This window comes from Anser cygnoides, chromosome 1 (assembly GCF_040182565.1).
Source record: "Anser cygnoides isolate HZ-2024a breed goose chromosome 1, Taihu_goose_T2T_genome, whole genome shotgun sequence".
Classification (NCBI taxonomy): Eukaryota; Metazoa; Chordata; class Aves; order Anseriformes; family Anatidae; genus Anser; species Anser cygnoides.
This window is the reverse complement of record NC_089873.1, coordinates 98,682,735-98,700,821: the sequence shown is the minus strand read 5'-3', so window position 1 is coordinate 98,700,821 and position 18,087 is coordinate 98,682,735. Positions and strand designations below refer to the sequence as shown.

Genomic DNA, 18,087 nt, shown 5'->3' with positions numbered 1-18,087 from the left:
ATTCTGGGGTAAGGTCTGAAATCATTTTCTCTCATTGCACTCATAGAAAGTAATCATCAGAGATGATTGCATAGTGTCAGTAGTGATGCAGTGGCTCTGTCTTTGCCTGGTTTGCCTAGCTGCCCGTGTTTCCTGGCCTTCAGCAGAGGCTTGTGCAGCAGTAGCTGCAGAGGATGAAGCTGGGTGCCCTTCTCTCTTCTGTTTGACTGCAATTGTGCTAGGTCTCTGCCTGGCAAGGTGGAAACTCTGCTCCCCTGCTTAGAGCTCAGTGCTGCTTGGGATGTTCTGGGGTGTCTGAGACAGCTTTGTGAGGCTGGTGGACTACCAAAGACCCATAGGACACCTGTGCCTGTCTAGAGCAATAGCTTCTGTTCATCTGGATGTTGTCCCATGGCTCTCGATGACTGTGTTTAAACAGCTGAATCAAGCCCCCATAACCTCTGTAGGGGAAGACAGCATGGGATTTCCCTGTGCAGCTTCTGTGCTTTTCAGCACTGTGACAGACGATCTGGAGACTCTTCCTGTAAGCCTGCCCCTGTGTTGCAGGAGTGCATCACCATTCCTCAGAAAACTGGCAGCAGTGTGTCCTGGGAGACAGAAAAGTAGCTAGAAAGATGAAGGGATTAAGCCAAAAGGATGCCTCTGATTCTTTTTAGGAATAAGAAGATTAGTCCTAGTCTGATTGAGAGTGCATGTCCTTTTCTGGATCCAGCTGGAGCTGCGGAAGAGGTTGCTTACCCTTTACAGCCAGCCATGCCACACAGATGTTAGTGCGAGCAGCGTGCCAAAGCAGTGCCCATCAAAATGATCCCACTCAGCTCTAATCTGCCTTGTTTCAACTGCTGTGCGTTAGGGAATGATCGCACAAGCCGTTTTACTGGCAGGTCTGAGAACATGGCAATTTCTCCTGCGGGTTCTCCAGCTCTGCACGTCCTGCAGACAGCAGCATCTTTGAGTAACCCAACTATTTGTAGAGGTCTTGTCTGTCTCACACCTTCACTCACTTTAGGATAAATGCTCATAGTATACACAATGAAAATGAAATGAAGAGGATTGTGTGGGACTTAATTTTTAGCTGAAGGGGCAAAAAAACTTCTGGACAAATTATGGGAAATGTTTGTGGCACAGATCTGCTTAGTTTAACGCACACTGTTAGAGCTACTGCTAAGGGTAAGTTTGATACAAGAATCGAGGAAATTCTGCGTCTTCTACCTGAGACCATGCTTCTGCTTTTGCTGCAACTATTCTTTGAGATTTGGAGTATTTAAAGAATAGAAGTTAGTTTCTCTTCTAGTAGCCTTTGGATAGGTTTTTACTGCAGTCATACCAATGCCCTTCTGAAGGACTGCGGACAGCCTTTAGGCTGGTGCCTGGGTAACTGAGATGAGAATTAGCCTCTGTCTTTCTTTAGCTACATCCTGTCTGTGCAAAGAAGAAGGGGAGATTACTTTTGGCAATCTCACCTACTTCCACCATCTTTGCTTAGTCTTTCATTAATTTACAAGTTCTGTTTATTTGCAAAGCATGTATTACTCTGGATTTGCAAGACGTTGCAGGGATGGCCCGTTACAGCAGGTGTTTGTGGACACAAAAGGGAAGTCCAGACTTGTTTGAACCAGCCTTCTGTTGCAGAGTGTGTTTTCTAGCAGTTTCACACAGCTTTGCCTTCTCTTTAGGCATCTATACAGGGGGATAGCTAATGTACTGAGGACGGTACGTTGGGCAAAATAGCATCGGGCTAACTGTGACGATCTGCCACCATCTGTAGAAAGCATTTAGGTACTATGATTCTGGGTAGCCTGTAAGCACCTGATAAATATTGTTACTGTGTGTTGGAAGTGACTTGATTGAACTGGCTGCTGCCATTACAGTCAGTTCCTGAGCTGTAAGTTAATCTTTCTTCTTGTGACAGAGCCCTGCTCCACACTCAGCCTGAGTTTCCAACTCCTCCTCATTCTCTGAGCAGGGAAGCCAGAGTCCTGGAAGCCCATGTTTCCATGTTTAGTTGGCAGTTCCTCCTCATCCTCCCTCCTGATCCCACCTGGTCCAGACCCACAGGCATAAGAATGTATTCCCCACTATCTCCCTGCTTCTGGCTTTAACCTCCAACTCCCCTGGTTTTCTTGCTCAGAACTGTCCTAAATTAAAGGGCAGCACACCCAACCCAGACTAAACAGATGGCATCTCTTGTAACGTTCAGGCATGAATTTCCTGCATGGGCTGAAGGAGAGGGCTCAAACAGGTCTGCTCCCCCTCATCAGCTCTGCCCAACATCATGCTCCAAGTCATGGGCCACAAGAATGGTTGTGGCTGTGCAGAGCCGTGCCCCATCCATTTTACTCCTGACTGTGATCCTGGCAACACCCATGGTTGGCTTTGTCTGTCCTTATATCCCAATCCCATGAGACTGGGCCATCTAAGATACACAATTTAATCACAGAAGGCTGACATGATGCTGAAAGTGATTTGTCGTGTCCATGCTGGCAGTTAAGTCATTGCCAGCAATTGCATCCAAACGCAATAAATTGCCGAGTGCGGACTGTTGATGTGAAAGTATCATGGCTGTCATTTCAGCACAGGCACTGACTGCATAGCTTTTCACTCCAGCCAAGGCTTTGAGCTGGGTATCTAATGGGCTTAAAATCCTGTACAACTAAATTCTCCACTAGTGTCAGTTCATTGGGTTATGCCTTGAGAAAATTTTGCCTCCTGTTCTTTATGAGAAAACAGCCTTAAAAAGAAAAATCTTTGGGGAGGAGGGGGCATAGAGAGATGGAATTGTTAATTGGACTATAAAAACAGATGATGAGAGTCTTTCAAAGCAACTCAATATTACAGAAAAGAAGATCTGGAGCAAAGAAAACTCCCTCCCTGCTTCTCTGCCCCAAAAAGGGCTGAGAATGAAATGCTCATAACCCAGGGCTTGTGTTTGTTTAAGAGTAGTCTGGGATTTACCTAACTTATTACAGCTTTAGTGCACAGCAGTAGTATCAGCAGCAAGGGCATGAGAAATATTAGATCCAGGCAAATAGAATGTGTCAATCCAAAGTGGTAAGAGCTGTAAACCTCATCTATTTATTTTTTGTGAGCTAGCAGGGAAAAAATATACATGGTTTTTGGCAAACCCTCGCCCCGTTTCCCAGTAATCCATTGCTTTGGACAGTACGTATCACAGTGGCTTTGACAAATAGAAATCTAGGTACGTGGTCATTTCCATGTAATGGGGTTATTTAGCCACTGCCTTCAGACACATCTCATTCTGCGATTCCAGACACTCAGACCTTGCTCCGAAGTCCACTACAGATGACCTTGCTATTCATGTCCATGACATACTGATCAGGCCTATACATGACTATGTATTTATACTCTACTACACCGGGAATTTTACTTGAGAAAGATCTGCAGCATCAGAACTGTTCCTTCTAAAATAATTAACAGAAAAATGTTCTCTGTGAAGAAAATTGATCTCAGACTGTCATGGGAGATGATGTTCTCTGAAGTAACTGGAGAAAGACGTTTGGCTGGACATCATAGATTTTACAAGTGTGCATAGTTTCAGGTGAATTTAGTGATGTGGAAGGGGCCAAATTGAGGACTGTGAAGACTGATGGACGTTTGTTAGCATCTACAAAGGTTCATGTGAGTAAACTTTCCTTTATCCAGCCCTAGCCCTACCAACAGGCCTTTTTCCTCCCCAACTTGGTTTTTGGGCTAAGGAAGGACTTCTGTCCTCTCAACTCCTTTTCAGTTGTACAGAACATTAAATGGTGTAAAAGCATTGGCTTCAGTAGGGCTGTCTGTACCTGAGACTTGGATTTAGTGAGAGGCGGTGTACTTCCTGAGGCTCTGTTTGTATTTTCCATTCCGTGTTCCCATGCACAGAGCACGAGATCAAATGTCAGCAGACTTGGGCTGGATCCCTGATTTCATCACTGATCTGCAACGTGACCTTGGATGAGGCCTGTGTCATCGATGTGATTTACTTCCTACATCTGTAACTAATGGTCCTTACCCGTGACCGAATAGCCCTTCAAGTGTTGTATAGTGTCAGTGTACTAAACATTATTTATGAAGGACCAGAGGGTACCTCACCCCGTGGAGGTGCTTTATTAGCTGTGGAGGAATGTCTTCAACCATTGTATCTATTGTTGTGGTTCTTGCCCGGTGCCCAAGCACTCTGCTTCTCTTCTGGTGTCCAGAAAGAAGAAGCCAGCACCCCTTTTACATTCCACCCCAGGAGAGAGCAGCCCTCTGCTGCCACAGACAGTCTCTCCGACGGGTGTTCCACTCACTGCCTTCCCATTCTCAAAGGACAATCGCTTCTCTCTTTACCCAAATGCTCCAGCAGTTTTTAATGTTCTCCCCATTTCTCAGCTTTTTTTATTTTTATAGAGCTACCTTTCCTTTTCTTACTACAACGTTAAAAGGAAGAATAAAAAAAAAAAAAAGAAAAGAAATGAAAAATGTGACAGGGCAGAAGGAAGCCAGCGAGAGTCGCCTGCCCCAAGATGCACGCCCTCTCTGCGCCAGGAAGTTGATCCGCTTTGGGTGATCTGGGGGTGCCTGCCCAGTAACCTGTGTCCTGTGATATGCTTCTCTCTCCTCCATCTAGTTCAGCCCCCCTCGTCAACAGGGGAGGAAAGACGGAGATAATATAACTGGATCGATGTCAGCTTGGAAAAGGTGACTGAAGAGCAGGGGCAGAAGAATTAGTCTGGGGTAAGTGCCTTGCAGCCAAGACAAGCTCTGAGGCTACAGGTAGTCACAGGGAGGAAAACCCTTGTAACATTGGCTCTGTGCTTTGCCAGTCCTGCCTTAGCAGCCTGATTTCATTCTTTACAAAGTGGCCTGATCTGACACAGACAACATTATGCCTCCTTGTTTCTTTATCAGTATTCACTGCTTCAGCTAGTTACTGTGTTCTCTCTGTCATTCCTTCTCCATCCCCTTCTCCTTCCCAGAGAATAACCTTAATCCAGTTATATTTTCATCTTGCTGGGAAGCCATCCCACCTGAAAACTCAAGCCCAATAACCCTTTTAAGCTCCTCCTTGCTGTGTTCCTTACCTAACCTTCATAGCCAGATAAAAATCTCACACATGTAGGTGCCATCTTTTCCCATGGAGAGCCAAACTCCTTTTAAGATCCTTTTGTGACCTGTTCATGGAGAATTTCTTTATCTTGCAAAATCCACATTTCTGATGCTGGAGGCCTGGGGTTTCAATCTCTACTTTTCGTAGACATTTCAGTATAGCTACTTAGATTTCTAACAGAACAACAACATGACGCTGTTCACATGGTATAGGAATGAGACATCCCTCAATCAATCTAAGAAAAGTGCCTACAAGGTAAACCATGTTAGTGGTATTGCAGTTTCCATGAGGAACTTGGATCTTTATAGCTTTATGTGGATACCAATAGAAAGAAGGCTGTTAATTTTTCCATATAGGTGTGATCAGGGCTTGGTTTGTGAGAGAAATGCAAGGGAAGGGGCCGAACAAAGGTTTACAAAAATAATTAGCTTTTCTGCCCTCTCTTGCCAGAGACTTCAGCCCTCTCTATCACAGCTTGGCCATGTGAATAGTTGATTTCTCACCGTAACGACAGAGGTGGAAGTAGACAGCAGGCTGGGAGCAAGAAAGTGTATATGAGGGCAAAGTAGGGCAGCAATATGTTTTTTTACAGCTGCTCTAAATCTCTTTTCCACTGGTAGCCCATCTGCTCTGGGAGATTCCTGCCCCCTTTCCTATTTTCACCCTCCCCTTTGTGGAACTCTTACCAGAGGCTTCTGTCCGTCTCTGCTGCATTCAGTCAGCTGCCAGCTGAGCTGAAATATAACCAAGGTAACAGAAACATTTGGGATGGTAGCAGGACCTTTTAAAACGCTAATAGAAAGTTTAACTGGTTCCCACCTAACAGCCTGAATTAGCAAGCCTCGTGCTTGATTTAGCAAAGCTGTGGGCTGCTGCTTCTTGCCCTGAACACCAGTGTAAATGAGGACTGAAGGTTATTTTCAGACTTGGAGTTGCTGCCTTGCACTGCGTCCTGTCAGATGGGTGAGCTCTCCAGACTGCCAGGGGCCATGAAGAAGGGTAAGTTGCTGTTCTGTGCCTTTTGCCAGCTCAGGCTCCTTTCCTGCTGAGACAGAGTGTACAATTTGCTTAGCAGCCAAAGACTCAGTGCAGGGCTTTTTGAAGAGTCTCTGTGCAATTAGTATGGCAAATTGGAGCCTCCCAGGAGGATACACAGCATCACGCATACCAGCAACAAGATCTCAGCTCCTCAGTACAGAAGGAACCTCATTTAATGTATTAAATATTTAATTAATGAGCTGAAGCTTTAATGAGGTGGTGATGAAGATGCCAAACAAGTTACTGGGACAGAAATACCCTACCCCAGAGATAATAAATGGTTAGTTACTATTCTCCCAGTAGTAAATTTTTCCTCACCAACAGTACTGCTTGGGGAAGCTCTCAGTACCTTTAGGTCTCATCCTGCCTAGTTGTAGGGAATGACACAGGTGTCTACAAGTGGGATGTAAAACTCCTTTGTTGCCTTTTTTATTGAGGTGGAATAGATGATGCAACTTTTGCATGGGACAAGAGGACTATAACAGGGTGCTGCACAGGAGCTGGTAGCATGAGAGTGGACCTCTCGTTTTCAGGGGTACTCAGTGTGAGAGTGATCATTTCTCCTCCTTCAGATGGGGTCCTCTTAAGACTGTACATAAGCACTGGCCCTCGGGATGTGTCAGGTTCTCCTGCTTGGATGGACGAGGGCCAAGGGGCTAAGAGGCACTGGGGGCCCAGGGTCTTTTTCAGGCAGGAGGTGCTCGAAGAAGAGTCCAGAGGGAATTTTGGTGACGTGACAGAAGGATGCGAGAGCCAAGATAATTCTCACTGTTTCCAGTCTGTGCAAGAATTGCTTTAGCTGATCAGCCCCTGTTATGGGAACCTTGGGATTTGAAAAGGAATAATAAAAGATTAATCGAGAAACTCCTGAATGAATTCAATAAAAATGACATATGGAGCGTGCACCGTGATGTTTTTATGATTAGGCTGGCAGATAATTGGAATGAGCAGATTCTGCCCCACGCTTGGTCAGGCCTGGTGTCGCAGAGATCCTTCTGGTTGCAGTGTTCCCTCACAAAGAAAAAAGAAAAGCAGAGGGAAAGGGAAAGGATTAAAAAGGAGGCAGACCAAATGCTTTTCTGCTCACTCCAGGAAAAAGCTGTGAGAAAGCTGCTGTTTAAAGTGCATTCCAGATTTCAGAATACAATCCTCCATGCCACAGATTTGGGCCTGGTTTTGTTTGCTGTATGCCTTTCAGAGGTGGGAAGGACAGAGCGTGATATAAACTACCTGTTCAGAGTTGCCTCTATGAAGAAAAGGCCCCTTCACCATCCTTACCCCAATTTCATATTTCCATAGGGCTCTTCTTGCAGCGTAACTTGTGTATGGCCTTTCTTCCCTCACCCTTTTACCCTCCTGTACCTCTCAGCTTGTGCTCTGGTCCTAGTCTTCCAAGCAGTCCCTGCCAGCCTGATTTCAACTTCATCTCCTTTGCTTCTGAGCTCACGGTGCCCAGGTTCACCCAGCATCCTTGTTACCTGCACATCTGCTTGCTGGTCCAGCTCCATATTTCTCCATCCACACCAGGCTCTGGCGTGAAGTCTCAGACCTGCCCTGTCTTTACCACCTCAGTTTTTTTTTTCTGCCCATTGCTTTACTTTTTTTTCCTGAGTTTCTCTATGCTTCACCTTCAAACTGAAACAGAGAGATGACAAGTTGTGTGGGACTGAGCTGCAACTTCATCGCATGGCTGCATTGCCACCCTCAGCCAAGACCAAGCTGACCTCCGCTCCTTTTAGTTGTCACTCCAGGCAATTCTGCACTCTGCTCTCCGGAGGTGATAAGGTAACATTACTGCCCTGCACAAAGCACAGCTGGGAAGGGGGTGCTTGCTGGAGTTTTCCTGACCTTTCAGCTCCTGACATTGTGCAGCCCTGATGGGAAGATTATCGGTGTTAGACGCAAGCGGTGCTTACTGACAGCTAACAGCCATTCAGTCAGCTACCAGTCTCCCTCACCTCTTTCTGCCCTGCTAAGTGTGCTCACTGAAGAAGCTGTTTCTTGCTGTCTGCACACAAGCCCTGACTGTCACTGCAGGCCAGTCTGACCGTGCTCCTGACATCCAGCCCTAAGCTTCATAGCCAGCCCTCGACCCACACAGCCGGCTCCCCTGAAACCTAGGGCTGGGATCAGGGGGTTGATTCAGGCTGATGAAAAGGCGGGAACCCCTTGTGAAAAACAAATAAGCAGTCCCTCAGAAACAAATAGTAGATTCTCCTCTGAATGTTCAGCTTATCTCTCTTCATTCCCAAACACTATTTGGGGATAGTCAGGCCCAGCTAAGCCCTCCCTTCCCCTGGGTGTCATACTACATTTTGCTCGGACCTTGACAAGGACTTTGGAGGACACTGCTGTAAAACCTACCCTCTGCTGCTTTGCTCTGCTCAGTTCAGGCTTCCTCAGACCCTCTCTAACACAATAAGCTTTCTTTTGATCAAGGCCCATCACGATCTCCCTGCCCAGCCAGCTCTGCCTCTCCATTCTGCCACCAGTCACACACCTGCCAGGAGAGCATCCTCCTGCTTTCTTTCCTGCTCCCTTCTGCAATCTGCAAAGGCACTGCTGTGTTCTACCCTCAAATCCATCGTTACTGCAGCACATATTCCCCCACCCTTACCCCCTCTCCCCTCCAAAATAGCCCACCCCAGACCAAAGCAAGCTAAATGTTCAGCACCCAGTGTGCAGAGGTCTGCCTGTTACGGTGGCGTGTATGGTCTCATTGCTTCCCTCTTCCCCATCTGTCTGTAGCCACCCACTCTCTTGCCTTATATTTAGCTTTTCCTTTAGGCAAAGACCATCTTTTTGTTCCCATGCGTGTACAGCACCAAGCGGAATGGGGCCTTGCTCCATACTTGATGGATCAGAGATTGTTACAACTTTTGTGATAATAGGTGATAATAAAAAGTATCGATTGGTTCACAGTATGAGGCTGTGATGAAATGATGGAAGGTTATATTATAACTTTTATCTTAGAAAGACAAAAAGAGAGGGGAAGGGATGCGAGAATGTGGGGATTTAGTTTCTTTTTTTTTTTTTCCTGAAGTGGATGGAGTTTTTCTGGTGTGCTATGTAGCCCTAAGGATCCATGCTCACTTTTCATCCTACTTTGGTATCCTCCTATCTCTTCTTTAAGGCCATGCATGGGGTAACTGTTCTCGGAAAACTTCCCCTAGAAGATCTGGTCTCACCCATTTAGGAAGTTCTTGATACTATGCCTTGTTATCTACTGGATACAGAGTCATCCTGTGAATGACATGTCTGTGTTGCAGCCAGAGGCATGATTTCAGGATGGATAAAAGTAACCACCCTAGATAATTAAAGTCAGTAGTGGTGAGCTTCATGATTACCAATGTGGGCTAGCAGTTTACTTACAAAGCTTCTCAAATGGATTTACAGAGGCCTCTTCTAATTTTATTGGTACTTATATAAACAGCATATGAGAACAAGCTAGCTCATGTATGTCTGTGCTTGCTGCAACTTGCCCCTCCAGTGAAGATGCACCCTATGTGAAAGAGAAGAGGAGCCTCTGTCAAGCCTTTTAGCTGCCGCAGCTTCGTAGGCATGAGATTTCCCATGGAATTGATTCTCCAAGGGAAAACACCATTTCCTTTACAATCACAAAACACAGCAACGTTTGACAGTTTGAAAATGTTAGAATCTGAACAGAATGTTTTGACTTGGATTGGTTCAAACATTTGCACTTGCTGAAAGGAATCAAAGCATTTTGCTGTGCATTTCTTTGACATCAAGTGGCACCTGCCCATGGAGCTGTGGTGCCTCATGGGAGGTGTAGTTTGGATGCATTGTGCGTGCAGCTCTTTTCGCGGACCAGTCTGCTTGTCTGAAGTACGTTTCCAATAGCGTACAGCAGATTTGCTCTGAGTGAGCCGAACGGTGCAGGGTAAAGTCAGAGAGCAGCAAGACATTATGGAAGATCAATTCTAGTACGGGCAAGAAAAAGGGCTATTGAAGCATTCAGTATAACATTCCAAAACAAAATGTTTGGTTTCAAGGAATGTCAATAGGCGTTGTTTGGATTGGAGAAGTGGAAAAATGACTGTATTTCCGGTTGTGTTTTTAAAAAAAAAAATTGTTCCTTTGGAAAAATATGTATTAATTAAGCTTTTCATTCTGCAAATTGTAGTGTTTTTCATGGGCTGGACCACCCAATTCTATTCGTAGCTAGAGTAAGAGCTCAGTTTCACAGTAGGTGTAATAGGATTGATTCAGTCTCAGCCACCCCAGGGGTGGAGCTAACCCGATGATTAGTGACACAATTAATGATTTTTACCCTTGTTGCATGAAAAGATGTGTGTCGTTGTGGGCTTTTTTTCTTTTTACATTCTGAGAAGTATTTATTTTTTCCACTGGAATTTGGAAATCAGCCTTGATGAACAGAGAACATACTGACTTGCTTTATGAGCAGTGGAATCCCAGCCTTTTTATATAGCTCATATCAATGAAGTTGCGGAAAAGGAAGCATCTTTACTTCAATAACTTCAATCACAAAAATAAAAGTAATAAAAAAAAATCCCTCTTTCTGTCTGAAATGTTGCCACCTCTGGAATGGAGCACCTACTGTTAAGCAACAGAGCACAGCTCAGCAGCATGCTAGCAGAGCAATGAAAACTAATGTCTTCCCCATCTGAAATTGCAGGAGTGGCTTAAAGAGTGATAAATTATTACCCCTGGTGTTTGCCTGAGATGCACAGACTAAAATGTGGGGAGGGAAAGCAAGCCAGGAGATCATAAATGACAGCAGGTGGGAAAGGCCTAAATTATGTTTTTCCTTCTGAAGTGAGATACCTTTCCCGGGATCTCTCAGAGATACGGCCGCATAGGGGGGCAGCTCTGTGCATACTGAGTGGGACTGCTCTGAGCCTGTGATTACAATGCACCTATTTAATCCTCTGAAGCTGGTGGATTAGGGTATGGCTCTCTGATTTATTTTGTCTGTTTGGGCTGTGTACACACTGTGTAGGGGAATTTGGATCTAATCTTTGCCATCATTATAATTAATTAGACGCTATTCTTCAGCATGTAATGGTGGCGATAGAGCCCTTACATGGGTCTGTGAGTTCCTCACATACTGTGCCGCGAGAAGAGATCTGCTGGGGAGATAGTTGTTAATTAATTGTTTAGTTTGTCAAAACAACACACTGGGCCAAGTTCAAACTTGGTATTAGGCTGTTGATTTCAGCTGCCTGGCACCCAGTGAGGGATTTGCCCCCGGAGTTCTTGTCCCTTTCATTTCCCTTTTAATGTTTTTTTTTGGACCGTGCTGCAGTGGCAGCTAGATGTGAATGTTTCCATGTGGGCAAGTGGCAGGTATGAAGGGAAGGCCATCAGTCAGCTGTATGCTAGGCTATTAGTACAGCTGTGTTCTTCTTCTCTGAAGAGAGCTACAGAGGGAAGAGAGAGAGAGCTTTTGGAGGTGCAGAAGAGCACCAAGCAGATGAAGGAGCTGGACCTTGAAAAGAAGGGATCAGATCCTGAGAACCAGAGAGACCTTCAAAGTTCACCAAAGAGGCTATGATTCATGGTCATATATGTCATTCATTGTGGTAGGCAGGTATTCCTATGCCTATGGCTGGTTTGCATCTGGCTGGGCAAGAGTGTCCCATTCACCTTGCATGCACATGGACTAGTGATGGGAATATCTGCAGGTGTAGATTAGTGATCCAATGTCATGTGTGGATGTTTGTTACTGAGCCTGTGTGGAAACTTGTCTGGAGCAGGGAATTTGTGTTGCTGTAGTGCTATAAACCTGTCACTAAAGACACAGAGGTATGTTGGGATGAGGAACCTAAGTATGTTGCTGAGAGTGTATGCTGGTATGTGGGATCAGTCACGCACAGCATGGGCAGCGTGCCTCTGCGTGTGGTTGCAGGCCTGCACGTCTGGAATTGGCTGTGCCTGTGGAAATGACTGCATGTCCACAGAAGTTTTTATGCACACCTGAGTTTCTGCTAAGAGCTGTCAGTGTGTGAGACACAGAGACAGACAGTCTTAGGGTGTCCCTCTGAGTGTTCTTACTCACCTGTTTGCCCATGCAAGCTGTGTGTATGTAGGCACAGGGGTCCCACAAGGAGTCCCTTTTTTTCTGTGTACATGACAGGTACTCCTGCAGCCACACCGTGCATGTGTGGATGAGATATATTCTTTCCTTCCATAGCAAGCAAACTCTTTAATTCCCCTTCCCATCTCACCTTCTGCCCATTTCCCGTGGCTCATGTACTAGAGACTTCTTGTTACTATCCATTATGTCTGGATTTTCTTCCAAGCGTGTAAATCCTTGTGGCAGACTGACAGAAAAACACATCTCTGCAGACGGATTTGCCTCACCTGGGTTCAAAGCCGAGTGGACCATCAGTGGACACAAGGTACCAGCTCCCAGGAGAACTCAAACACACACCACTGACCATTTCGTGCCTACGTAGCTGTGAAGTATTTGAATAGAGGGAGTAACTTGTGCTACCCATTGTCTATCTGCGTTAGGGCATTTGTTTTAGGTTTCAGTGGATTTAGGATTAAGGCTTCAATAGGTTTAGCTTACTGCTGAGCCCAGACCCTGGGTCTTCTCTGACTCTGCTCTAGAGCATACTGTGGAGGCAATATTTATTTATTTATTTATTTTTAATGATGAATTTTACACAGCTATATTCTCCATTCAGATTTCCAGTCATGCCAGTGGTAACAGTAGTGGCACTTGTATTACGAAGCTCGAACTGAGACAACTGCATCTTCCCAAGAAAGGGCAGCTCAATTACCTGTTTTTACAGAGAAAGCTGAGAGAAGGAATGAAAAAAAAGGAACGGCACAGAAGTCTCATTCCTTTATGTTCTGGGTTCTTTGTGGTTTCTTTTGCAAAGGTCAAAGTGTTGTCTCAAGAAATGGGAAATTACCTGAATCCTTTAAACTGTGGTCCCTTTTCTTCTTAAAGTGGCCTAATTCCAGGGAGCTTAAAGTCTAAAGAGATTTGGTCCTACCTCTCTCTCTCTTTCTCACAGCAGGTTTGATGGTGCTCAGATTGCTCATTGTTGTTTTATTCTGTGAGACAAAGCACTTACTTAGGTTTCTCTGAGCTCCTACACCTGTCATATATGTTCTTTCCTTGGCCTGTCTGGAAGACAACATTCCTAGAGAGGTAGCTAGCAGGCAGAGTCTTTTTGCTTTAATTATAATAGTAGAAATCAGCAAAATATACAGTGCTAGGCTATGTTTGAACGTCCCTGAGATGTGAAGATCTGATGTTGGATGGTGCTGACCAATCCAGCACCCTTCTGTTGCTGCATGACATGTTGCAGCCTTTCTGTGTGCTATAGCCATAGCTCTCTTTGTAGGACTTTATCACACTTCAGCAGGGGCAGCTAATTTTCTTTTGGACATGCATTCCTCCAGTAAAGATGCCTAACTTAGTAAGACTTTCCATTGATCATTCACCTCCACGTAGTTGACATGCTCGTTTGTCCATGGTCATAGCAAACCTAACGAGATGTTAGATGGCATGGAGATGTCTTGGGTTCTTCCCAAATGCTGGAGAAGAGACAAAGTGAAATATCCTTTTTCTTATCTTTGTTCAATTCCCAGAGCCATGAGGAGATTCAACCTTGCAAACAGAACCAGACAAAACTCTTTAACAAGTAGCGAAAGAGGTGGGATAGGGTCTGAGTGGAGAGGCAAAACTGGATAATCTTGGGCCAACTCTTGCAAGGAATTTTAGCAAAAATAAAGATAAAAATAAAATAATTTTGATGTTCTTTTCACTGAAATACCTCGTTTATTGAAATGACATTAACACTGATCTAAATTAAAAGGAAAAGATTAGGCAGAATCTTGAATAATCCAGGGAAGAAATAAAACTCATTACGGGATTGGACCAACAAAATATGTTTATGATTTATTTTTATTTTGAAATTTACAACATTTTGTTTCTGTTTAAATCAAGCCTTTTGTTTTTCTCACTGGATTTTTCAGTGAGATGCTGCAACAAGCAAACCAAATCCTTCCTTGGTCCGTTTGATCCTTGGCTGCTCCAGCTTCTTGTTCAAGCAAAAAGAGAAGGGCAAACTAAAGTATCACACAAGTGTCAGACCTGAGAAGTACTAGCTCCCAGGTCCAAACCCCCTTGGCTCATTCCTGAGGTTTGTATGTCCCTGATGATGTAGGGCCTATTAAAAAAAGACCGCATCCTCAAGACATCCCTTCCTTAAGTGATGCACTGTCTCCAGTATTTTTACAGGACAGCACTAATTTTTCATAATGAGACACATTAGGCTCCAGCCCTTTAATAGACTTGTCAAGTCTCATGTATTCAGAATGAAATTAGCTCATTTAGTTCCTGTCTCTCACTCCCCTGTTGTGCTGCTGCTGATAAGATGCAGATGTGCCGTGCCATACCCCTCTGCTGCTCCAGGAGGACCTGCCCAAATGTAGCCAGGCAATTTGGTACTGCCAGGAAGACAAGCAGCACAGTGTGTGGTGAGCACTGCAGAATGCTACCCTGTCCATGTCATCCATGCTCCCTTATTGTGTCACACAGTGCGTGGACATCTGTGGGAGCCCTCCGTGCATACCCAGGACAGGCATGGGAGAGGAGGCCTCTTAGCCGGGGACCTTGGTCTGCTTTGTCCAGCGTTAGAGATGTTCCCTAGCTGGTCCTCTTTCCTGTAGGTGTGGATGGTGCCTCCAGAGGTAACTGCCCCCACCACCTCTCCTTCTCATTGAGGAGGATCTCCCCATCCCAGTCCAGCGGGGTAGCCCCACATCAGGCCTACAACAAACACTTTGTGTGGGGCTTCACAGCTCACCACCCCTTGCTGGGGTGAACTTGCTCCTACCAGCAATGAGGGCTCAGTAGCAGCTAGTCTGTGAGGCCTTGTTAACCTGGAGACTGGGATCTGTCATGTTGCAGGCCAGCAGATTGCTTAGAGGAAAGAGGCAAAGACGGGTGGGAAGGGAAGTTTTGTAGGCTCTTGGGTACTCCTACCATATCCCACGGCCTTTAGGAGGAAAAAATCTAAAAGAAGAAAGATTTCCTACTGGAAGATTTCTCACTGAGTCACCAGCACACCACAGACTGGCCCAAGAGTGGCATTCCTCAGCAGAGTCCATGACACCTACCATTAGTCATTCGCAGCAGCAGTGCTCCCAAGAGACTCGGGCCTGGGCAGGCAAGAGATGGGCAAGGTAAGCTTGCCCTTCCCAGCTCTGCTGGGATTTGCTGTCTGTGACTTCAGGTCCCTCCTTCTCTGAGGGGCTGGTGAGAGATACTCATCTCCACAGCACAGCAAGTTCTGAGATCAAGGAAGGAGGGACAAAAAGAAGAAGCGAGGATAAAAACAGCTCTGGTTAGGGCTTGGGTGTGCAAAACTGTGCTCTTTTTCAGCTATCCCTTGTGTGCGGGTAAGCCAGCCTGCCACCCATCCCGGCTTTTCTTCAGCTTTCCTTTGTCTGGGTAGAAGCACATATCCTGCCCACGGAGGGACGTGACACCACCATGCGTGTGGTGAGGCAACATGTGCGTGCTGGTGTCCGTGCTGCGGGCACCCCTGCACCCGGTCTCGGGTGACTGCCAGTCAGAGGCACATAGCTGTCCCCATCTAACAGCTGGCACAGCTGAGGAGCTTTGCTTGCCTTATTAACAGCCCACTTATCTGGAATCTGCTCACTGAGCAGAAACTGCTCCATAAATCCTCCCGCAATTTGCATTCCTCTTCGCTGTCGCTCATTACCACTGACCTCACTTCTTCTGCTGGAGCTGATCAGCCTCCCACCGTCCTGCCTGCGAGACGCCTCTCCATTACCACAACCTATTAGCAGTGGCAGCAGCAGCGCCTCCGTGAATGAACGCACGACTGCTGAGTCAGGAAACTTCCCCAGCTCGACTCTTTCTTTGCTCCCTCCCAGCCCCGGGAGGGAGGCAGCGACAGCGAGTGCAGCTCAATTGCTCTCCTTGCTTGCTTCAAGGCCAGGTTCCGCATCCCAGGGAGCCCAGCGGGGTCGTTACTGGACTTGCACCCTTGGAGGCACAGGTGGGAAATGAGGTGCATCGGTTGGAAGCATCTGAAACCAGAAGCACTTGCTAATCAACCCTGGGGGTTTCCAAATTAGCAGCTCACCCACTCGGTGCATGTGCATCCAGGTTTCCAGCTTAATACCTGACTCTTCAGTCCGTGGGAAATGTCTCTTCTGCTTCATTCCTCAGAGTCGGAGGTAAAGCAAATGCCTACAAAGACACCTCTCACCGTAGTGACAAGCTGAGAGGAAGCTGAAGCAGCTCAGCCTGCTCTGCTGTGCTCTCCAGCCCTGGACCTAAGAGGTCACCAGTGCCAGGGGCTTGTGATGGGATGAGGAAGGCAGGGATTCACGTTCAAGATCCCCTTCCCAGCTGTGTGCCCGTGCTGCAGGATTTGTCAGGGTTCATGTGGCCTCCGCTCTCCTTGCAAGGATGTGGCAGCACCAGCTGAGTGCCAGGCTCCCAGGCAGGAGGCAGAGGTCCCTCAGTCCAGCTCAGTGCCCATCTCAATGCCATGGGGAAAGGCTGAAAAGAGGCTTCTGTTGTTGTACTTGCATACTGTCCCTTCTGGGTTGTGCTGCAGCTCCTGTACGCATGGACTCCAGTGCAGTGGAAAGGAGCTGGCTGGTTTGTTTAAAGCCAGGTGCGATTCCTGTAAGTTTTAGGAACTAGAACATGATTTTCAGGTGAGTCCCCTGGCCTCTGATTTCCTCTAAAGGTCCAAATGCATTGTGAGTGGTATGGAAATGGCTTATATTGCCTTTACGCTGTAAACAAGCCCTTGTTCTGTAATGTAGGGGAGAGTTTTATTTTAGTGGAAATGGAGGAAGGGGTGGGGGCAGAGAAAAAGACTACTAGTATTCCCCAAGCTCTTTTCCCTTAGGCCCAGGCACTCAAAGCCTTTCTTTGCAGGGGGAGAAACATGTTTACTTAGTATAGCAGAGGGACCAAGATGCAGCCTCATTAAAACACAGCTCACGTATAGCCAGGGGTTTCATATATAGCTTTTTTTTTTTTTTTTTTTAACCTTCTCTGTCTTGATGGAAACAAAAGGAGAAGAAAAGGGGGAAAAAAGAGAAAGAAAAGGAAGGAAGTGAATTGCTTAATGGAGGTGCTCTGCCTGCATATTTAATACACTGATTTTATTGAATAGAAGGTGAAAAAGTGTGTCTTGTTTGTTGCTTGCCTGTCAACCCATGGCAAGAAGGCATCCTTTCCCCTGGCTGGTGCCTTTTATTAGTCAATGGTTTCCAGAGTGTAATTATACCGCAGATCTGAGATGCATTATACACACAATTACAATTCCCCAGCCGAGCCTGTTATTTATTAACCGGAGGGATATTTGTTCAATTGTTTTGGAGGGCTAAGGTTTTCTTTTGTTTCTTTCTCTTTCTTTTTTCTGCCCTCCCCTGTAAACTGTAACACGGATCCTGGCAAAAGGTCTGCCCTTTGCGGCTCAGCGGGAGCAGGGTGAATGGCCCATTCTCTGCTAGCCCACCATGTCACCTAAAAGCCTTGGCAAGAGGAGCTGCAGCCTGGGGCTGCATTTGCAGGGGCAGAGCAGAAAGCACTCAGAGCTTGCTTGGGAAGTTTTCTTTGCTGGGATCTGGGTTTGCTTCCATGCAGCTGTGAGGCTGCCTCACTGGGAGCAACCTGTGGGCTTTACAGGGCCCCTGGGGGGGGACAATTTAGGGCTAAAAGGCCAGTACAGCGCTGCCAAAACTATACCCTCCTGGGTATTTATGAAACTCGGAGAGTCCTGTGTTTATGTGCAACTCAGTTTTGCCCATCTGGATACCCACTCAAAGCCTATCTTGACCTCTTGTGCACTGACACTATTTGAGACCATCCCTTATTAAATTAGAAACTAGAGCTTGACCTAAGTGTTGAAAAATGAATTTCAGGAGTCCTTCAGGGCAAGCAGCAACTCTTTTGTGGG

At 46.2% G+C, this 18,087-nt stretch overlaps 1 long non-coding RNA gene across 11 annotated transcripts in view; it reads left to right on the top strand.

The window, feature by feature from the left end:
- The window catches only part of LOC106037673 (uncharacterized), a 231,787-nt gene that overhangs the window by 106,453 nt on the left and 107,247 nt on the right, over positions 1–18,087 (top strand). For 8 of the 11 annotated variants that reach the window (XR_010834217.1, XR_010834210.1, XR_010834213.1 and 5 more), the window contains exon 1: positions 13,437–14,824. The exons of the other annotated variants lie outside the window; for them this stretch is intronic. This is a non-coding gene — a long non-coding RNA (uncharacterized lncRNA). Of the gene's footprint in view, positions 1–13,436; positions 14,825–18,087 lie in introns of those variants that run through there. 11 annotated transcript variants of the gene reach the window in all.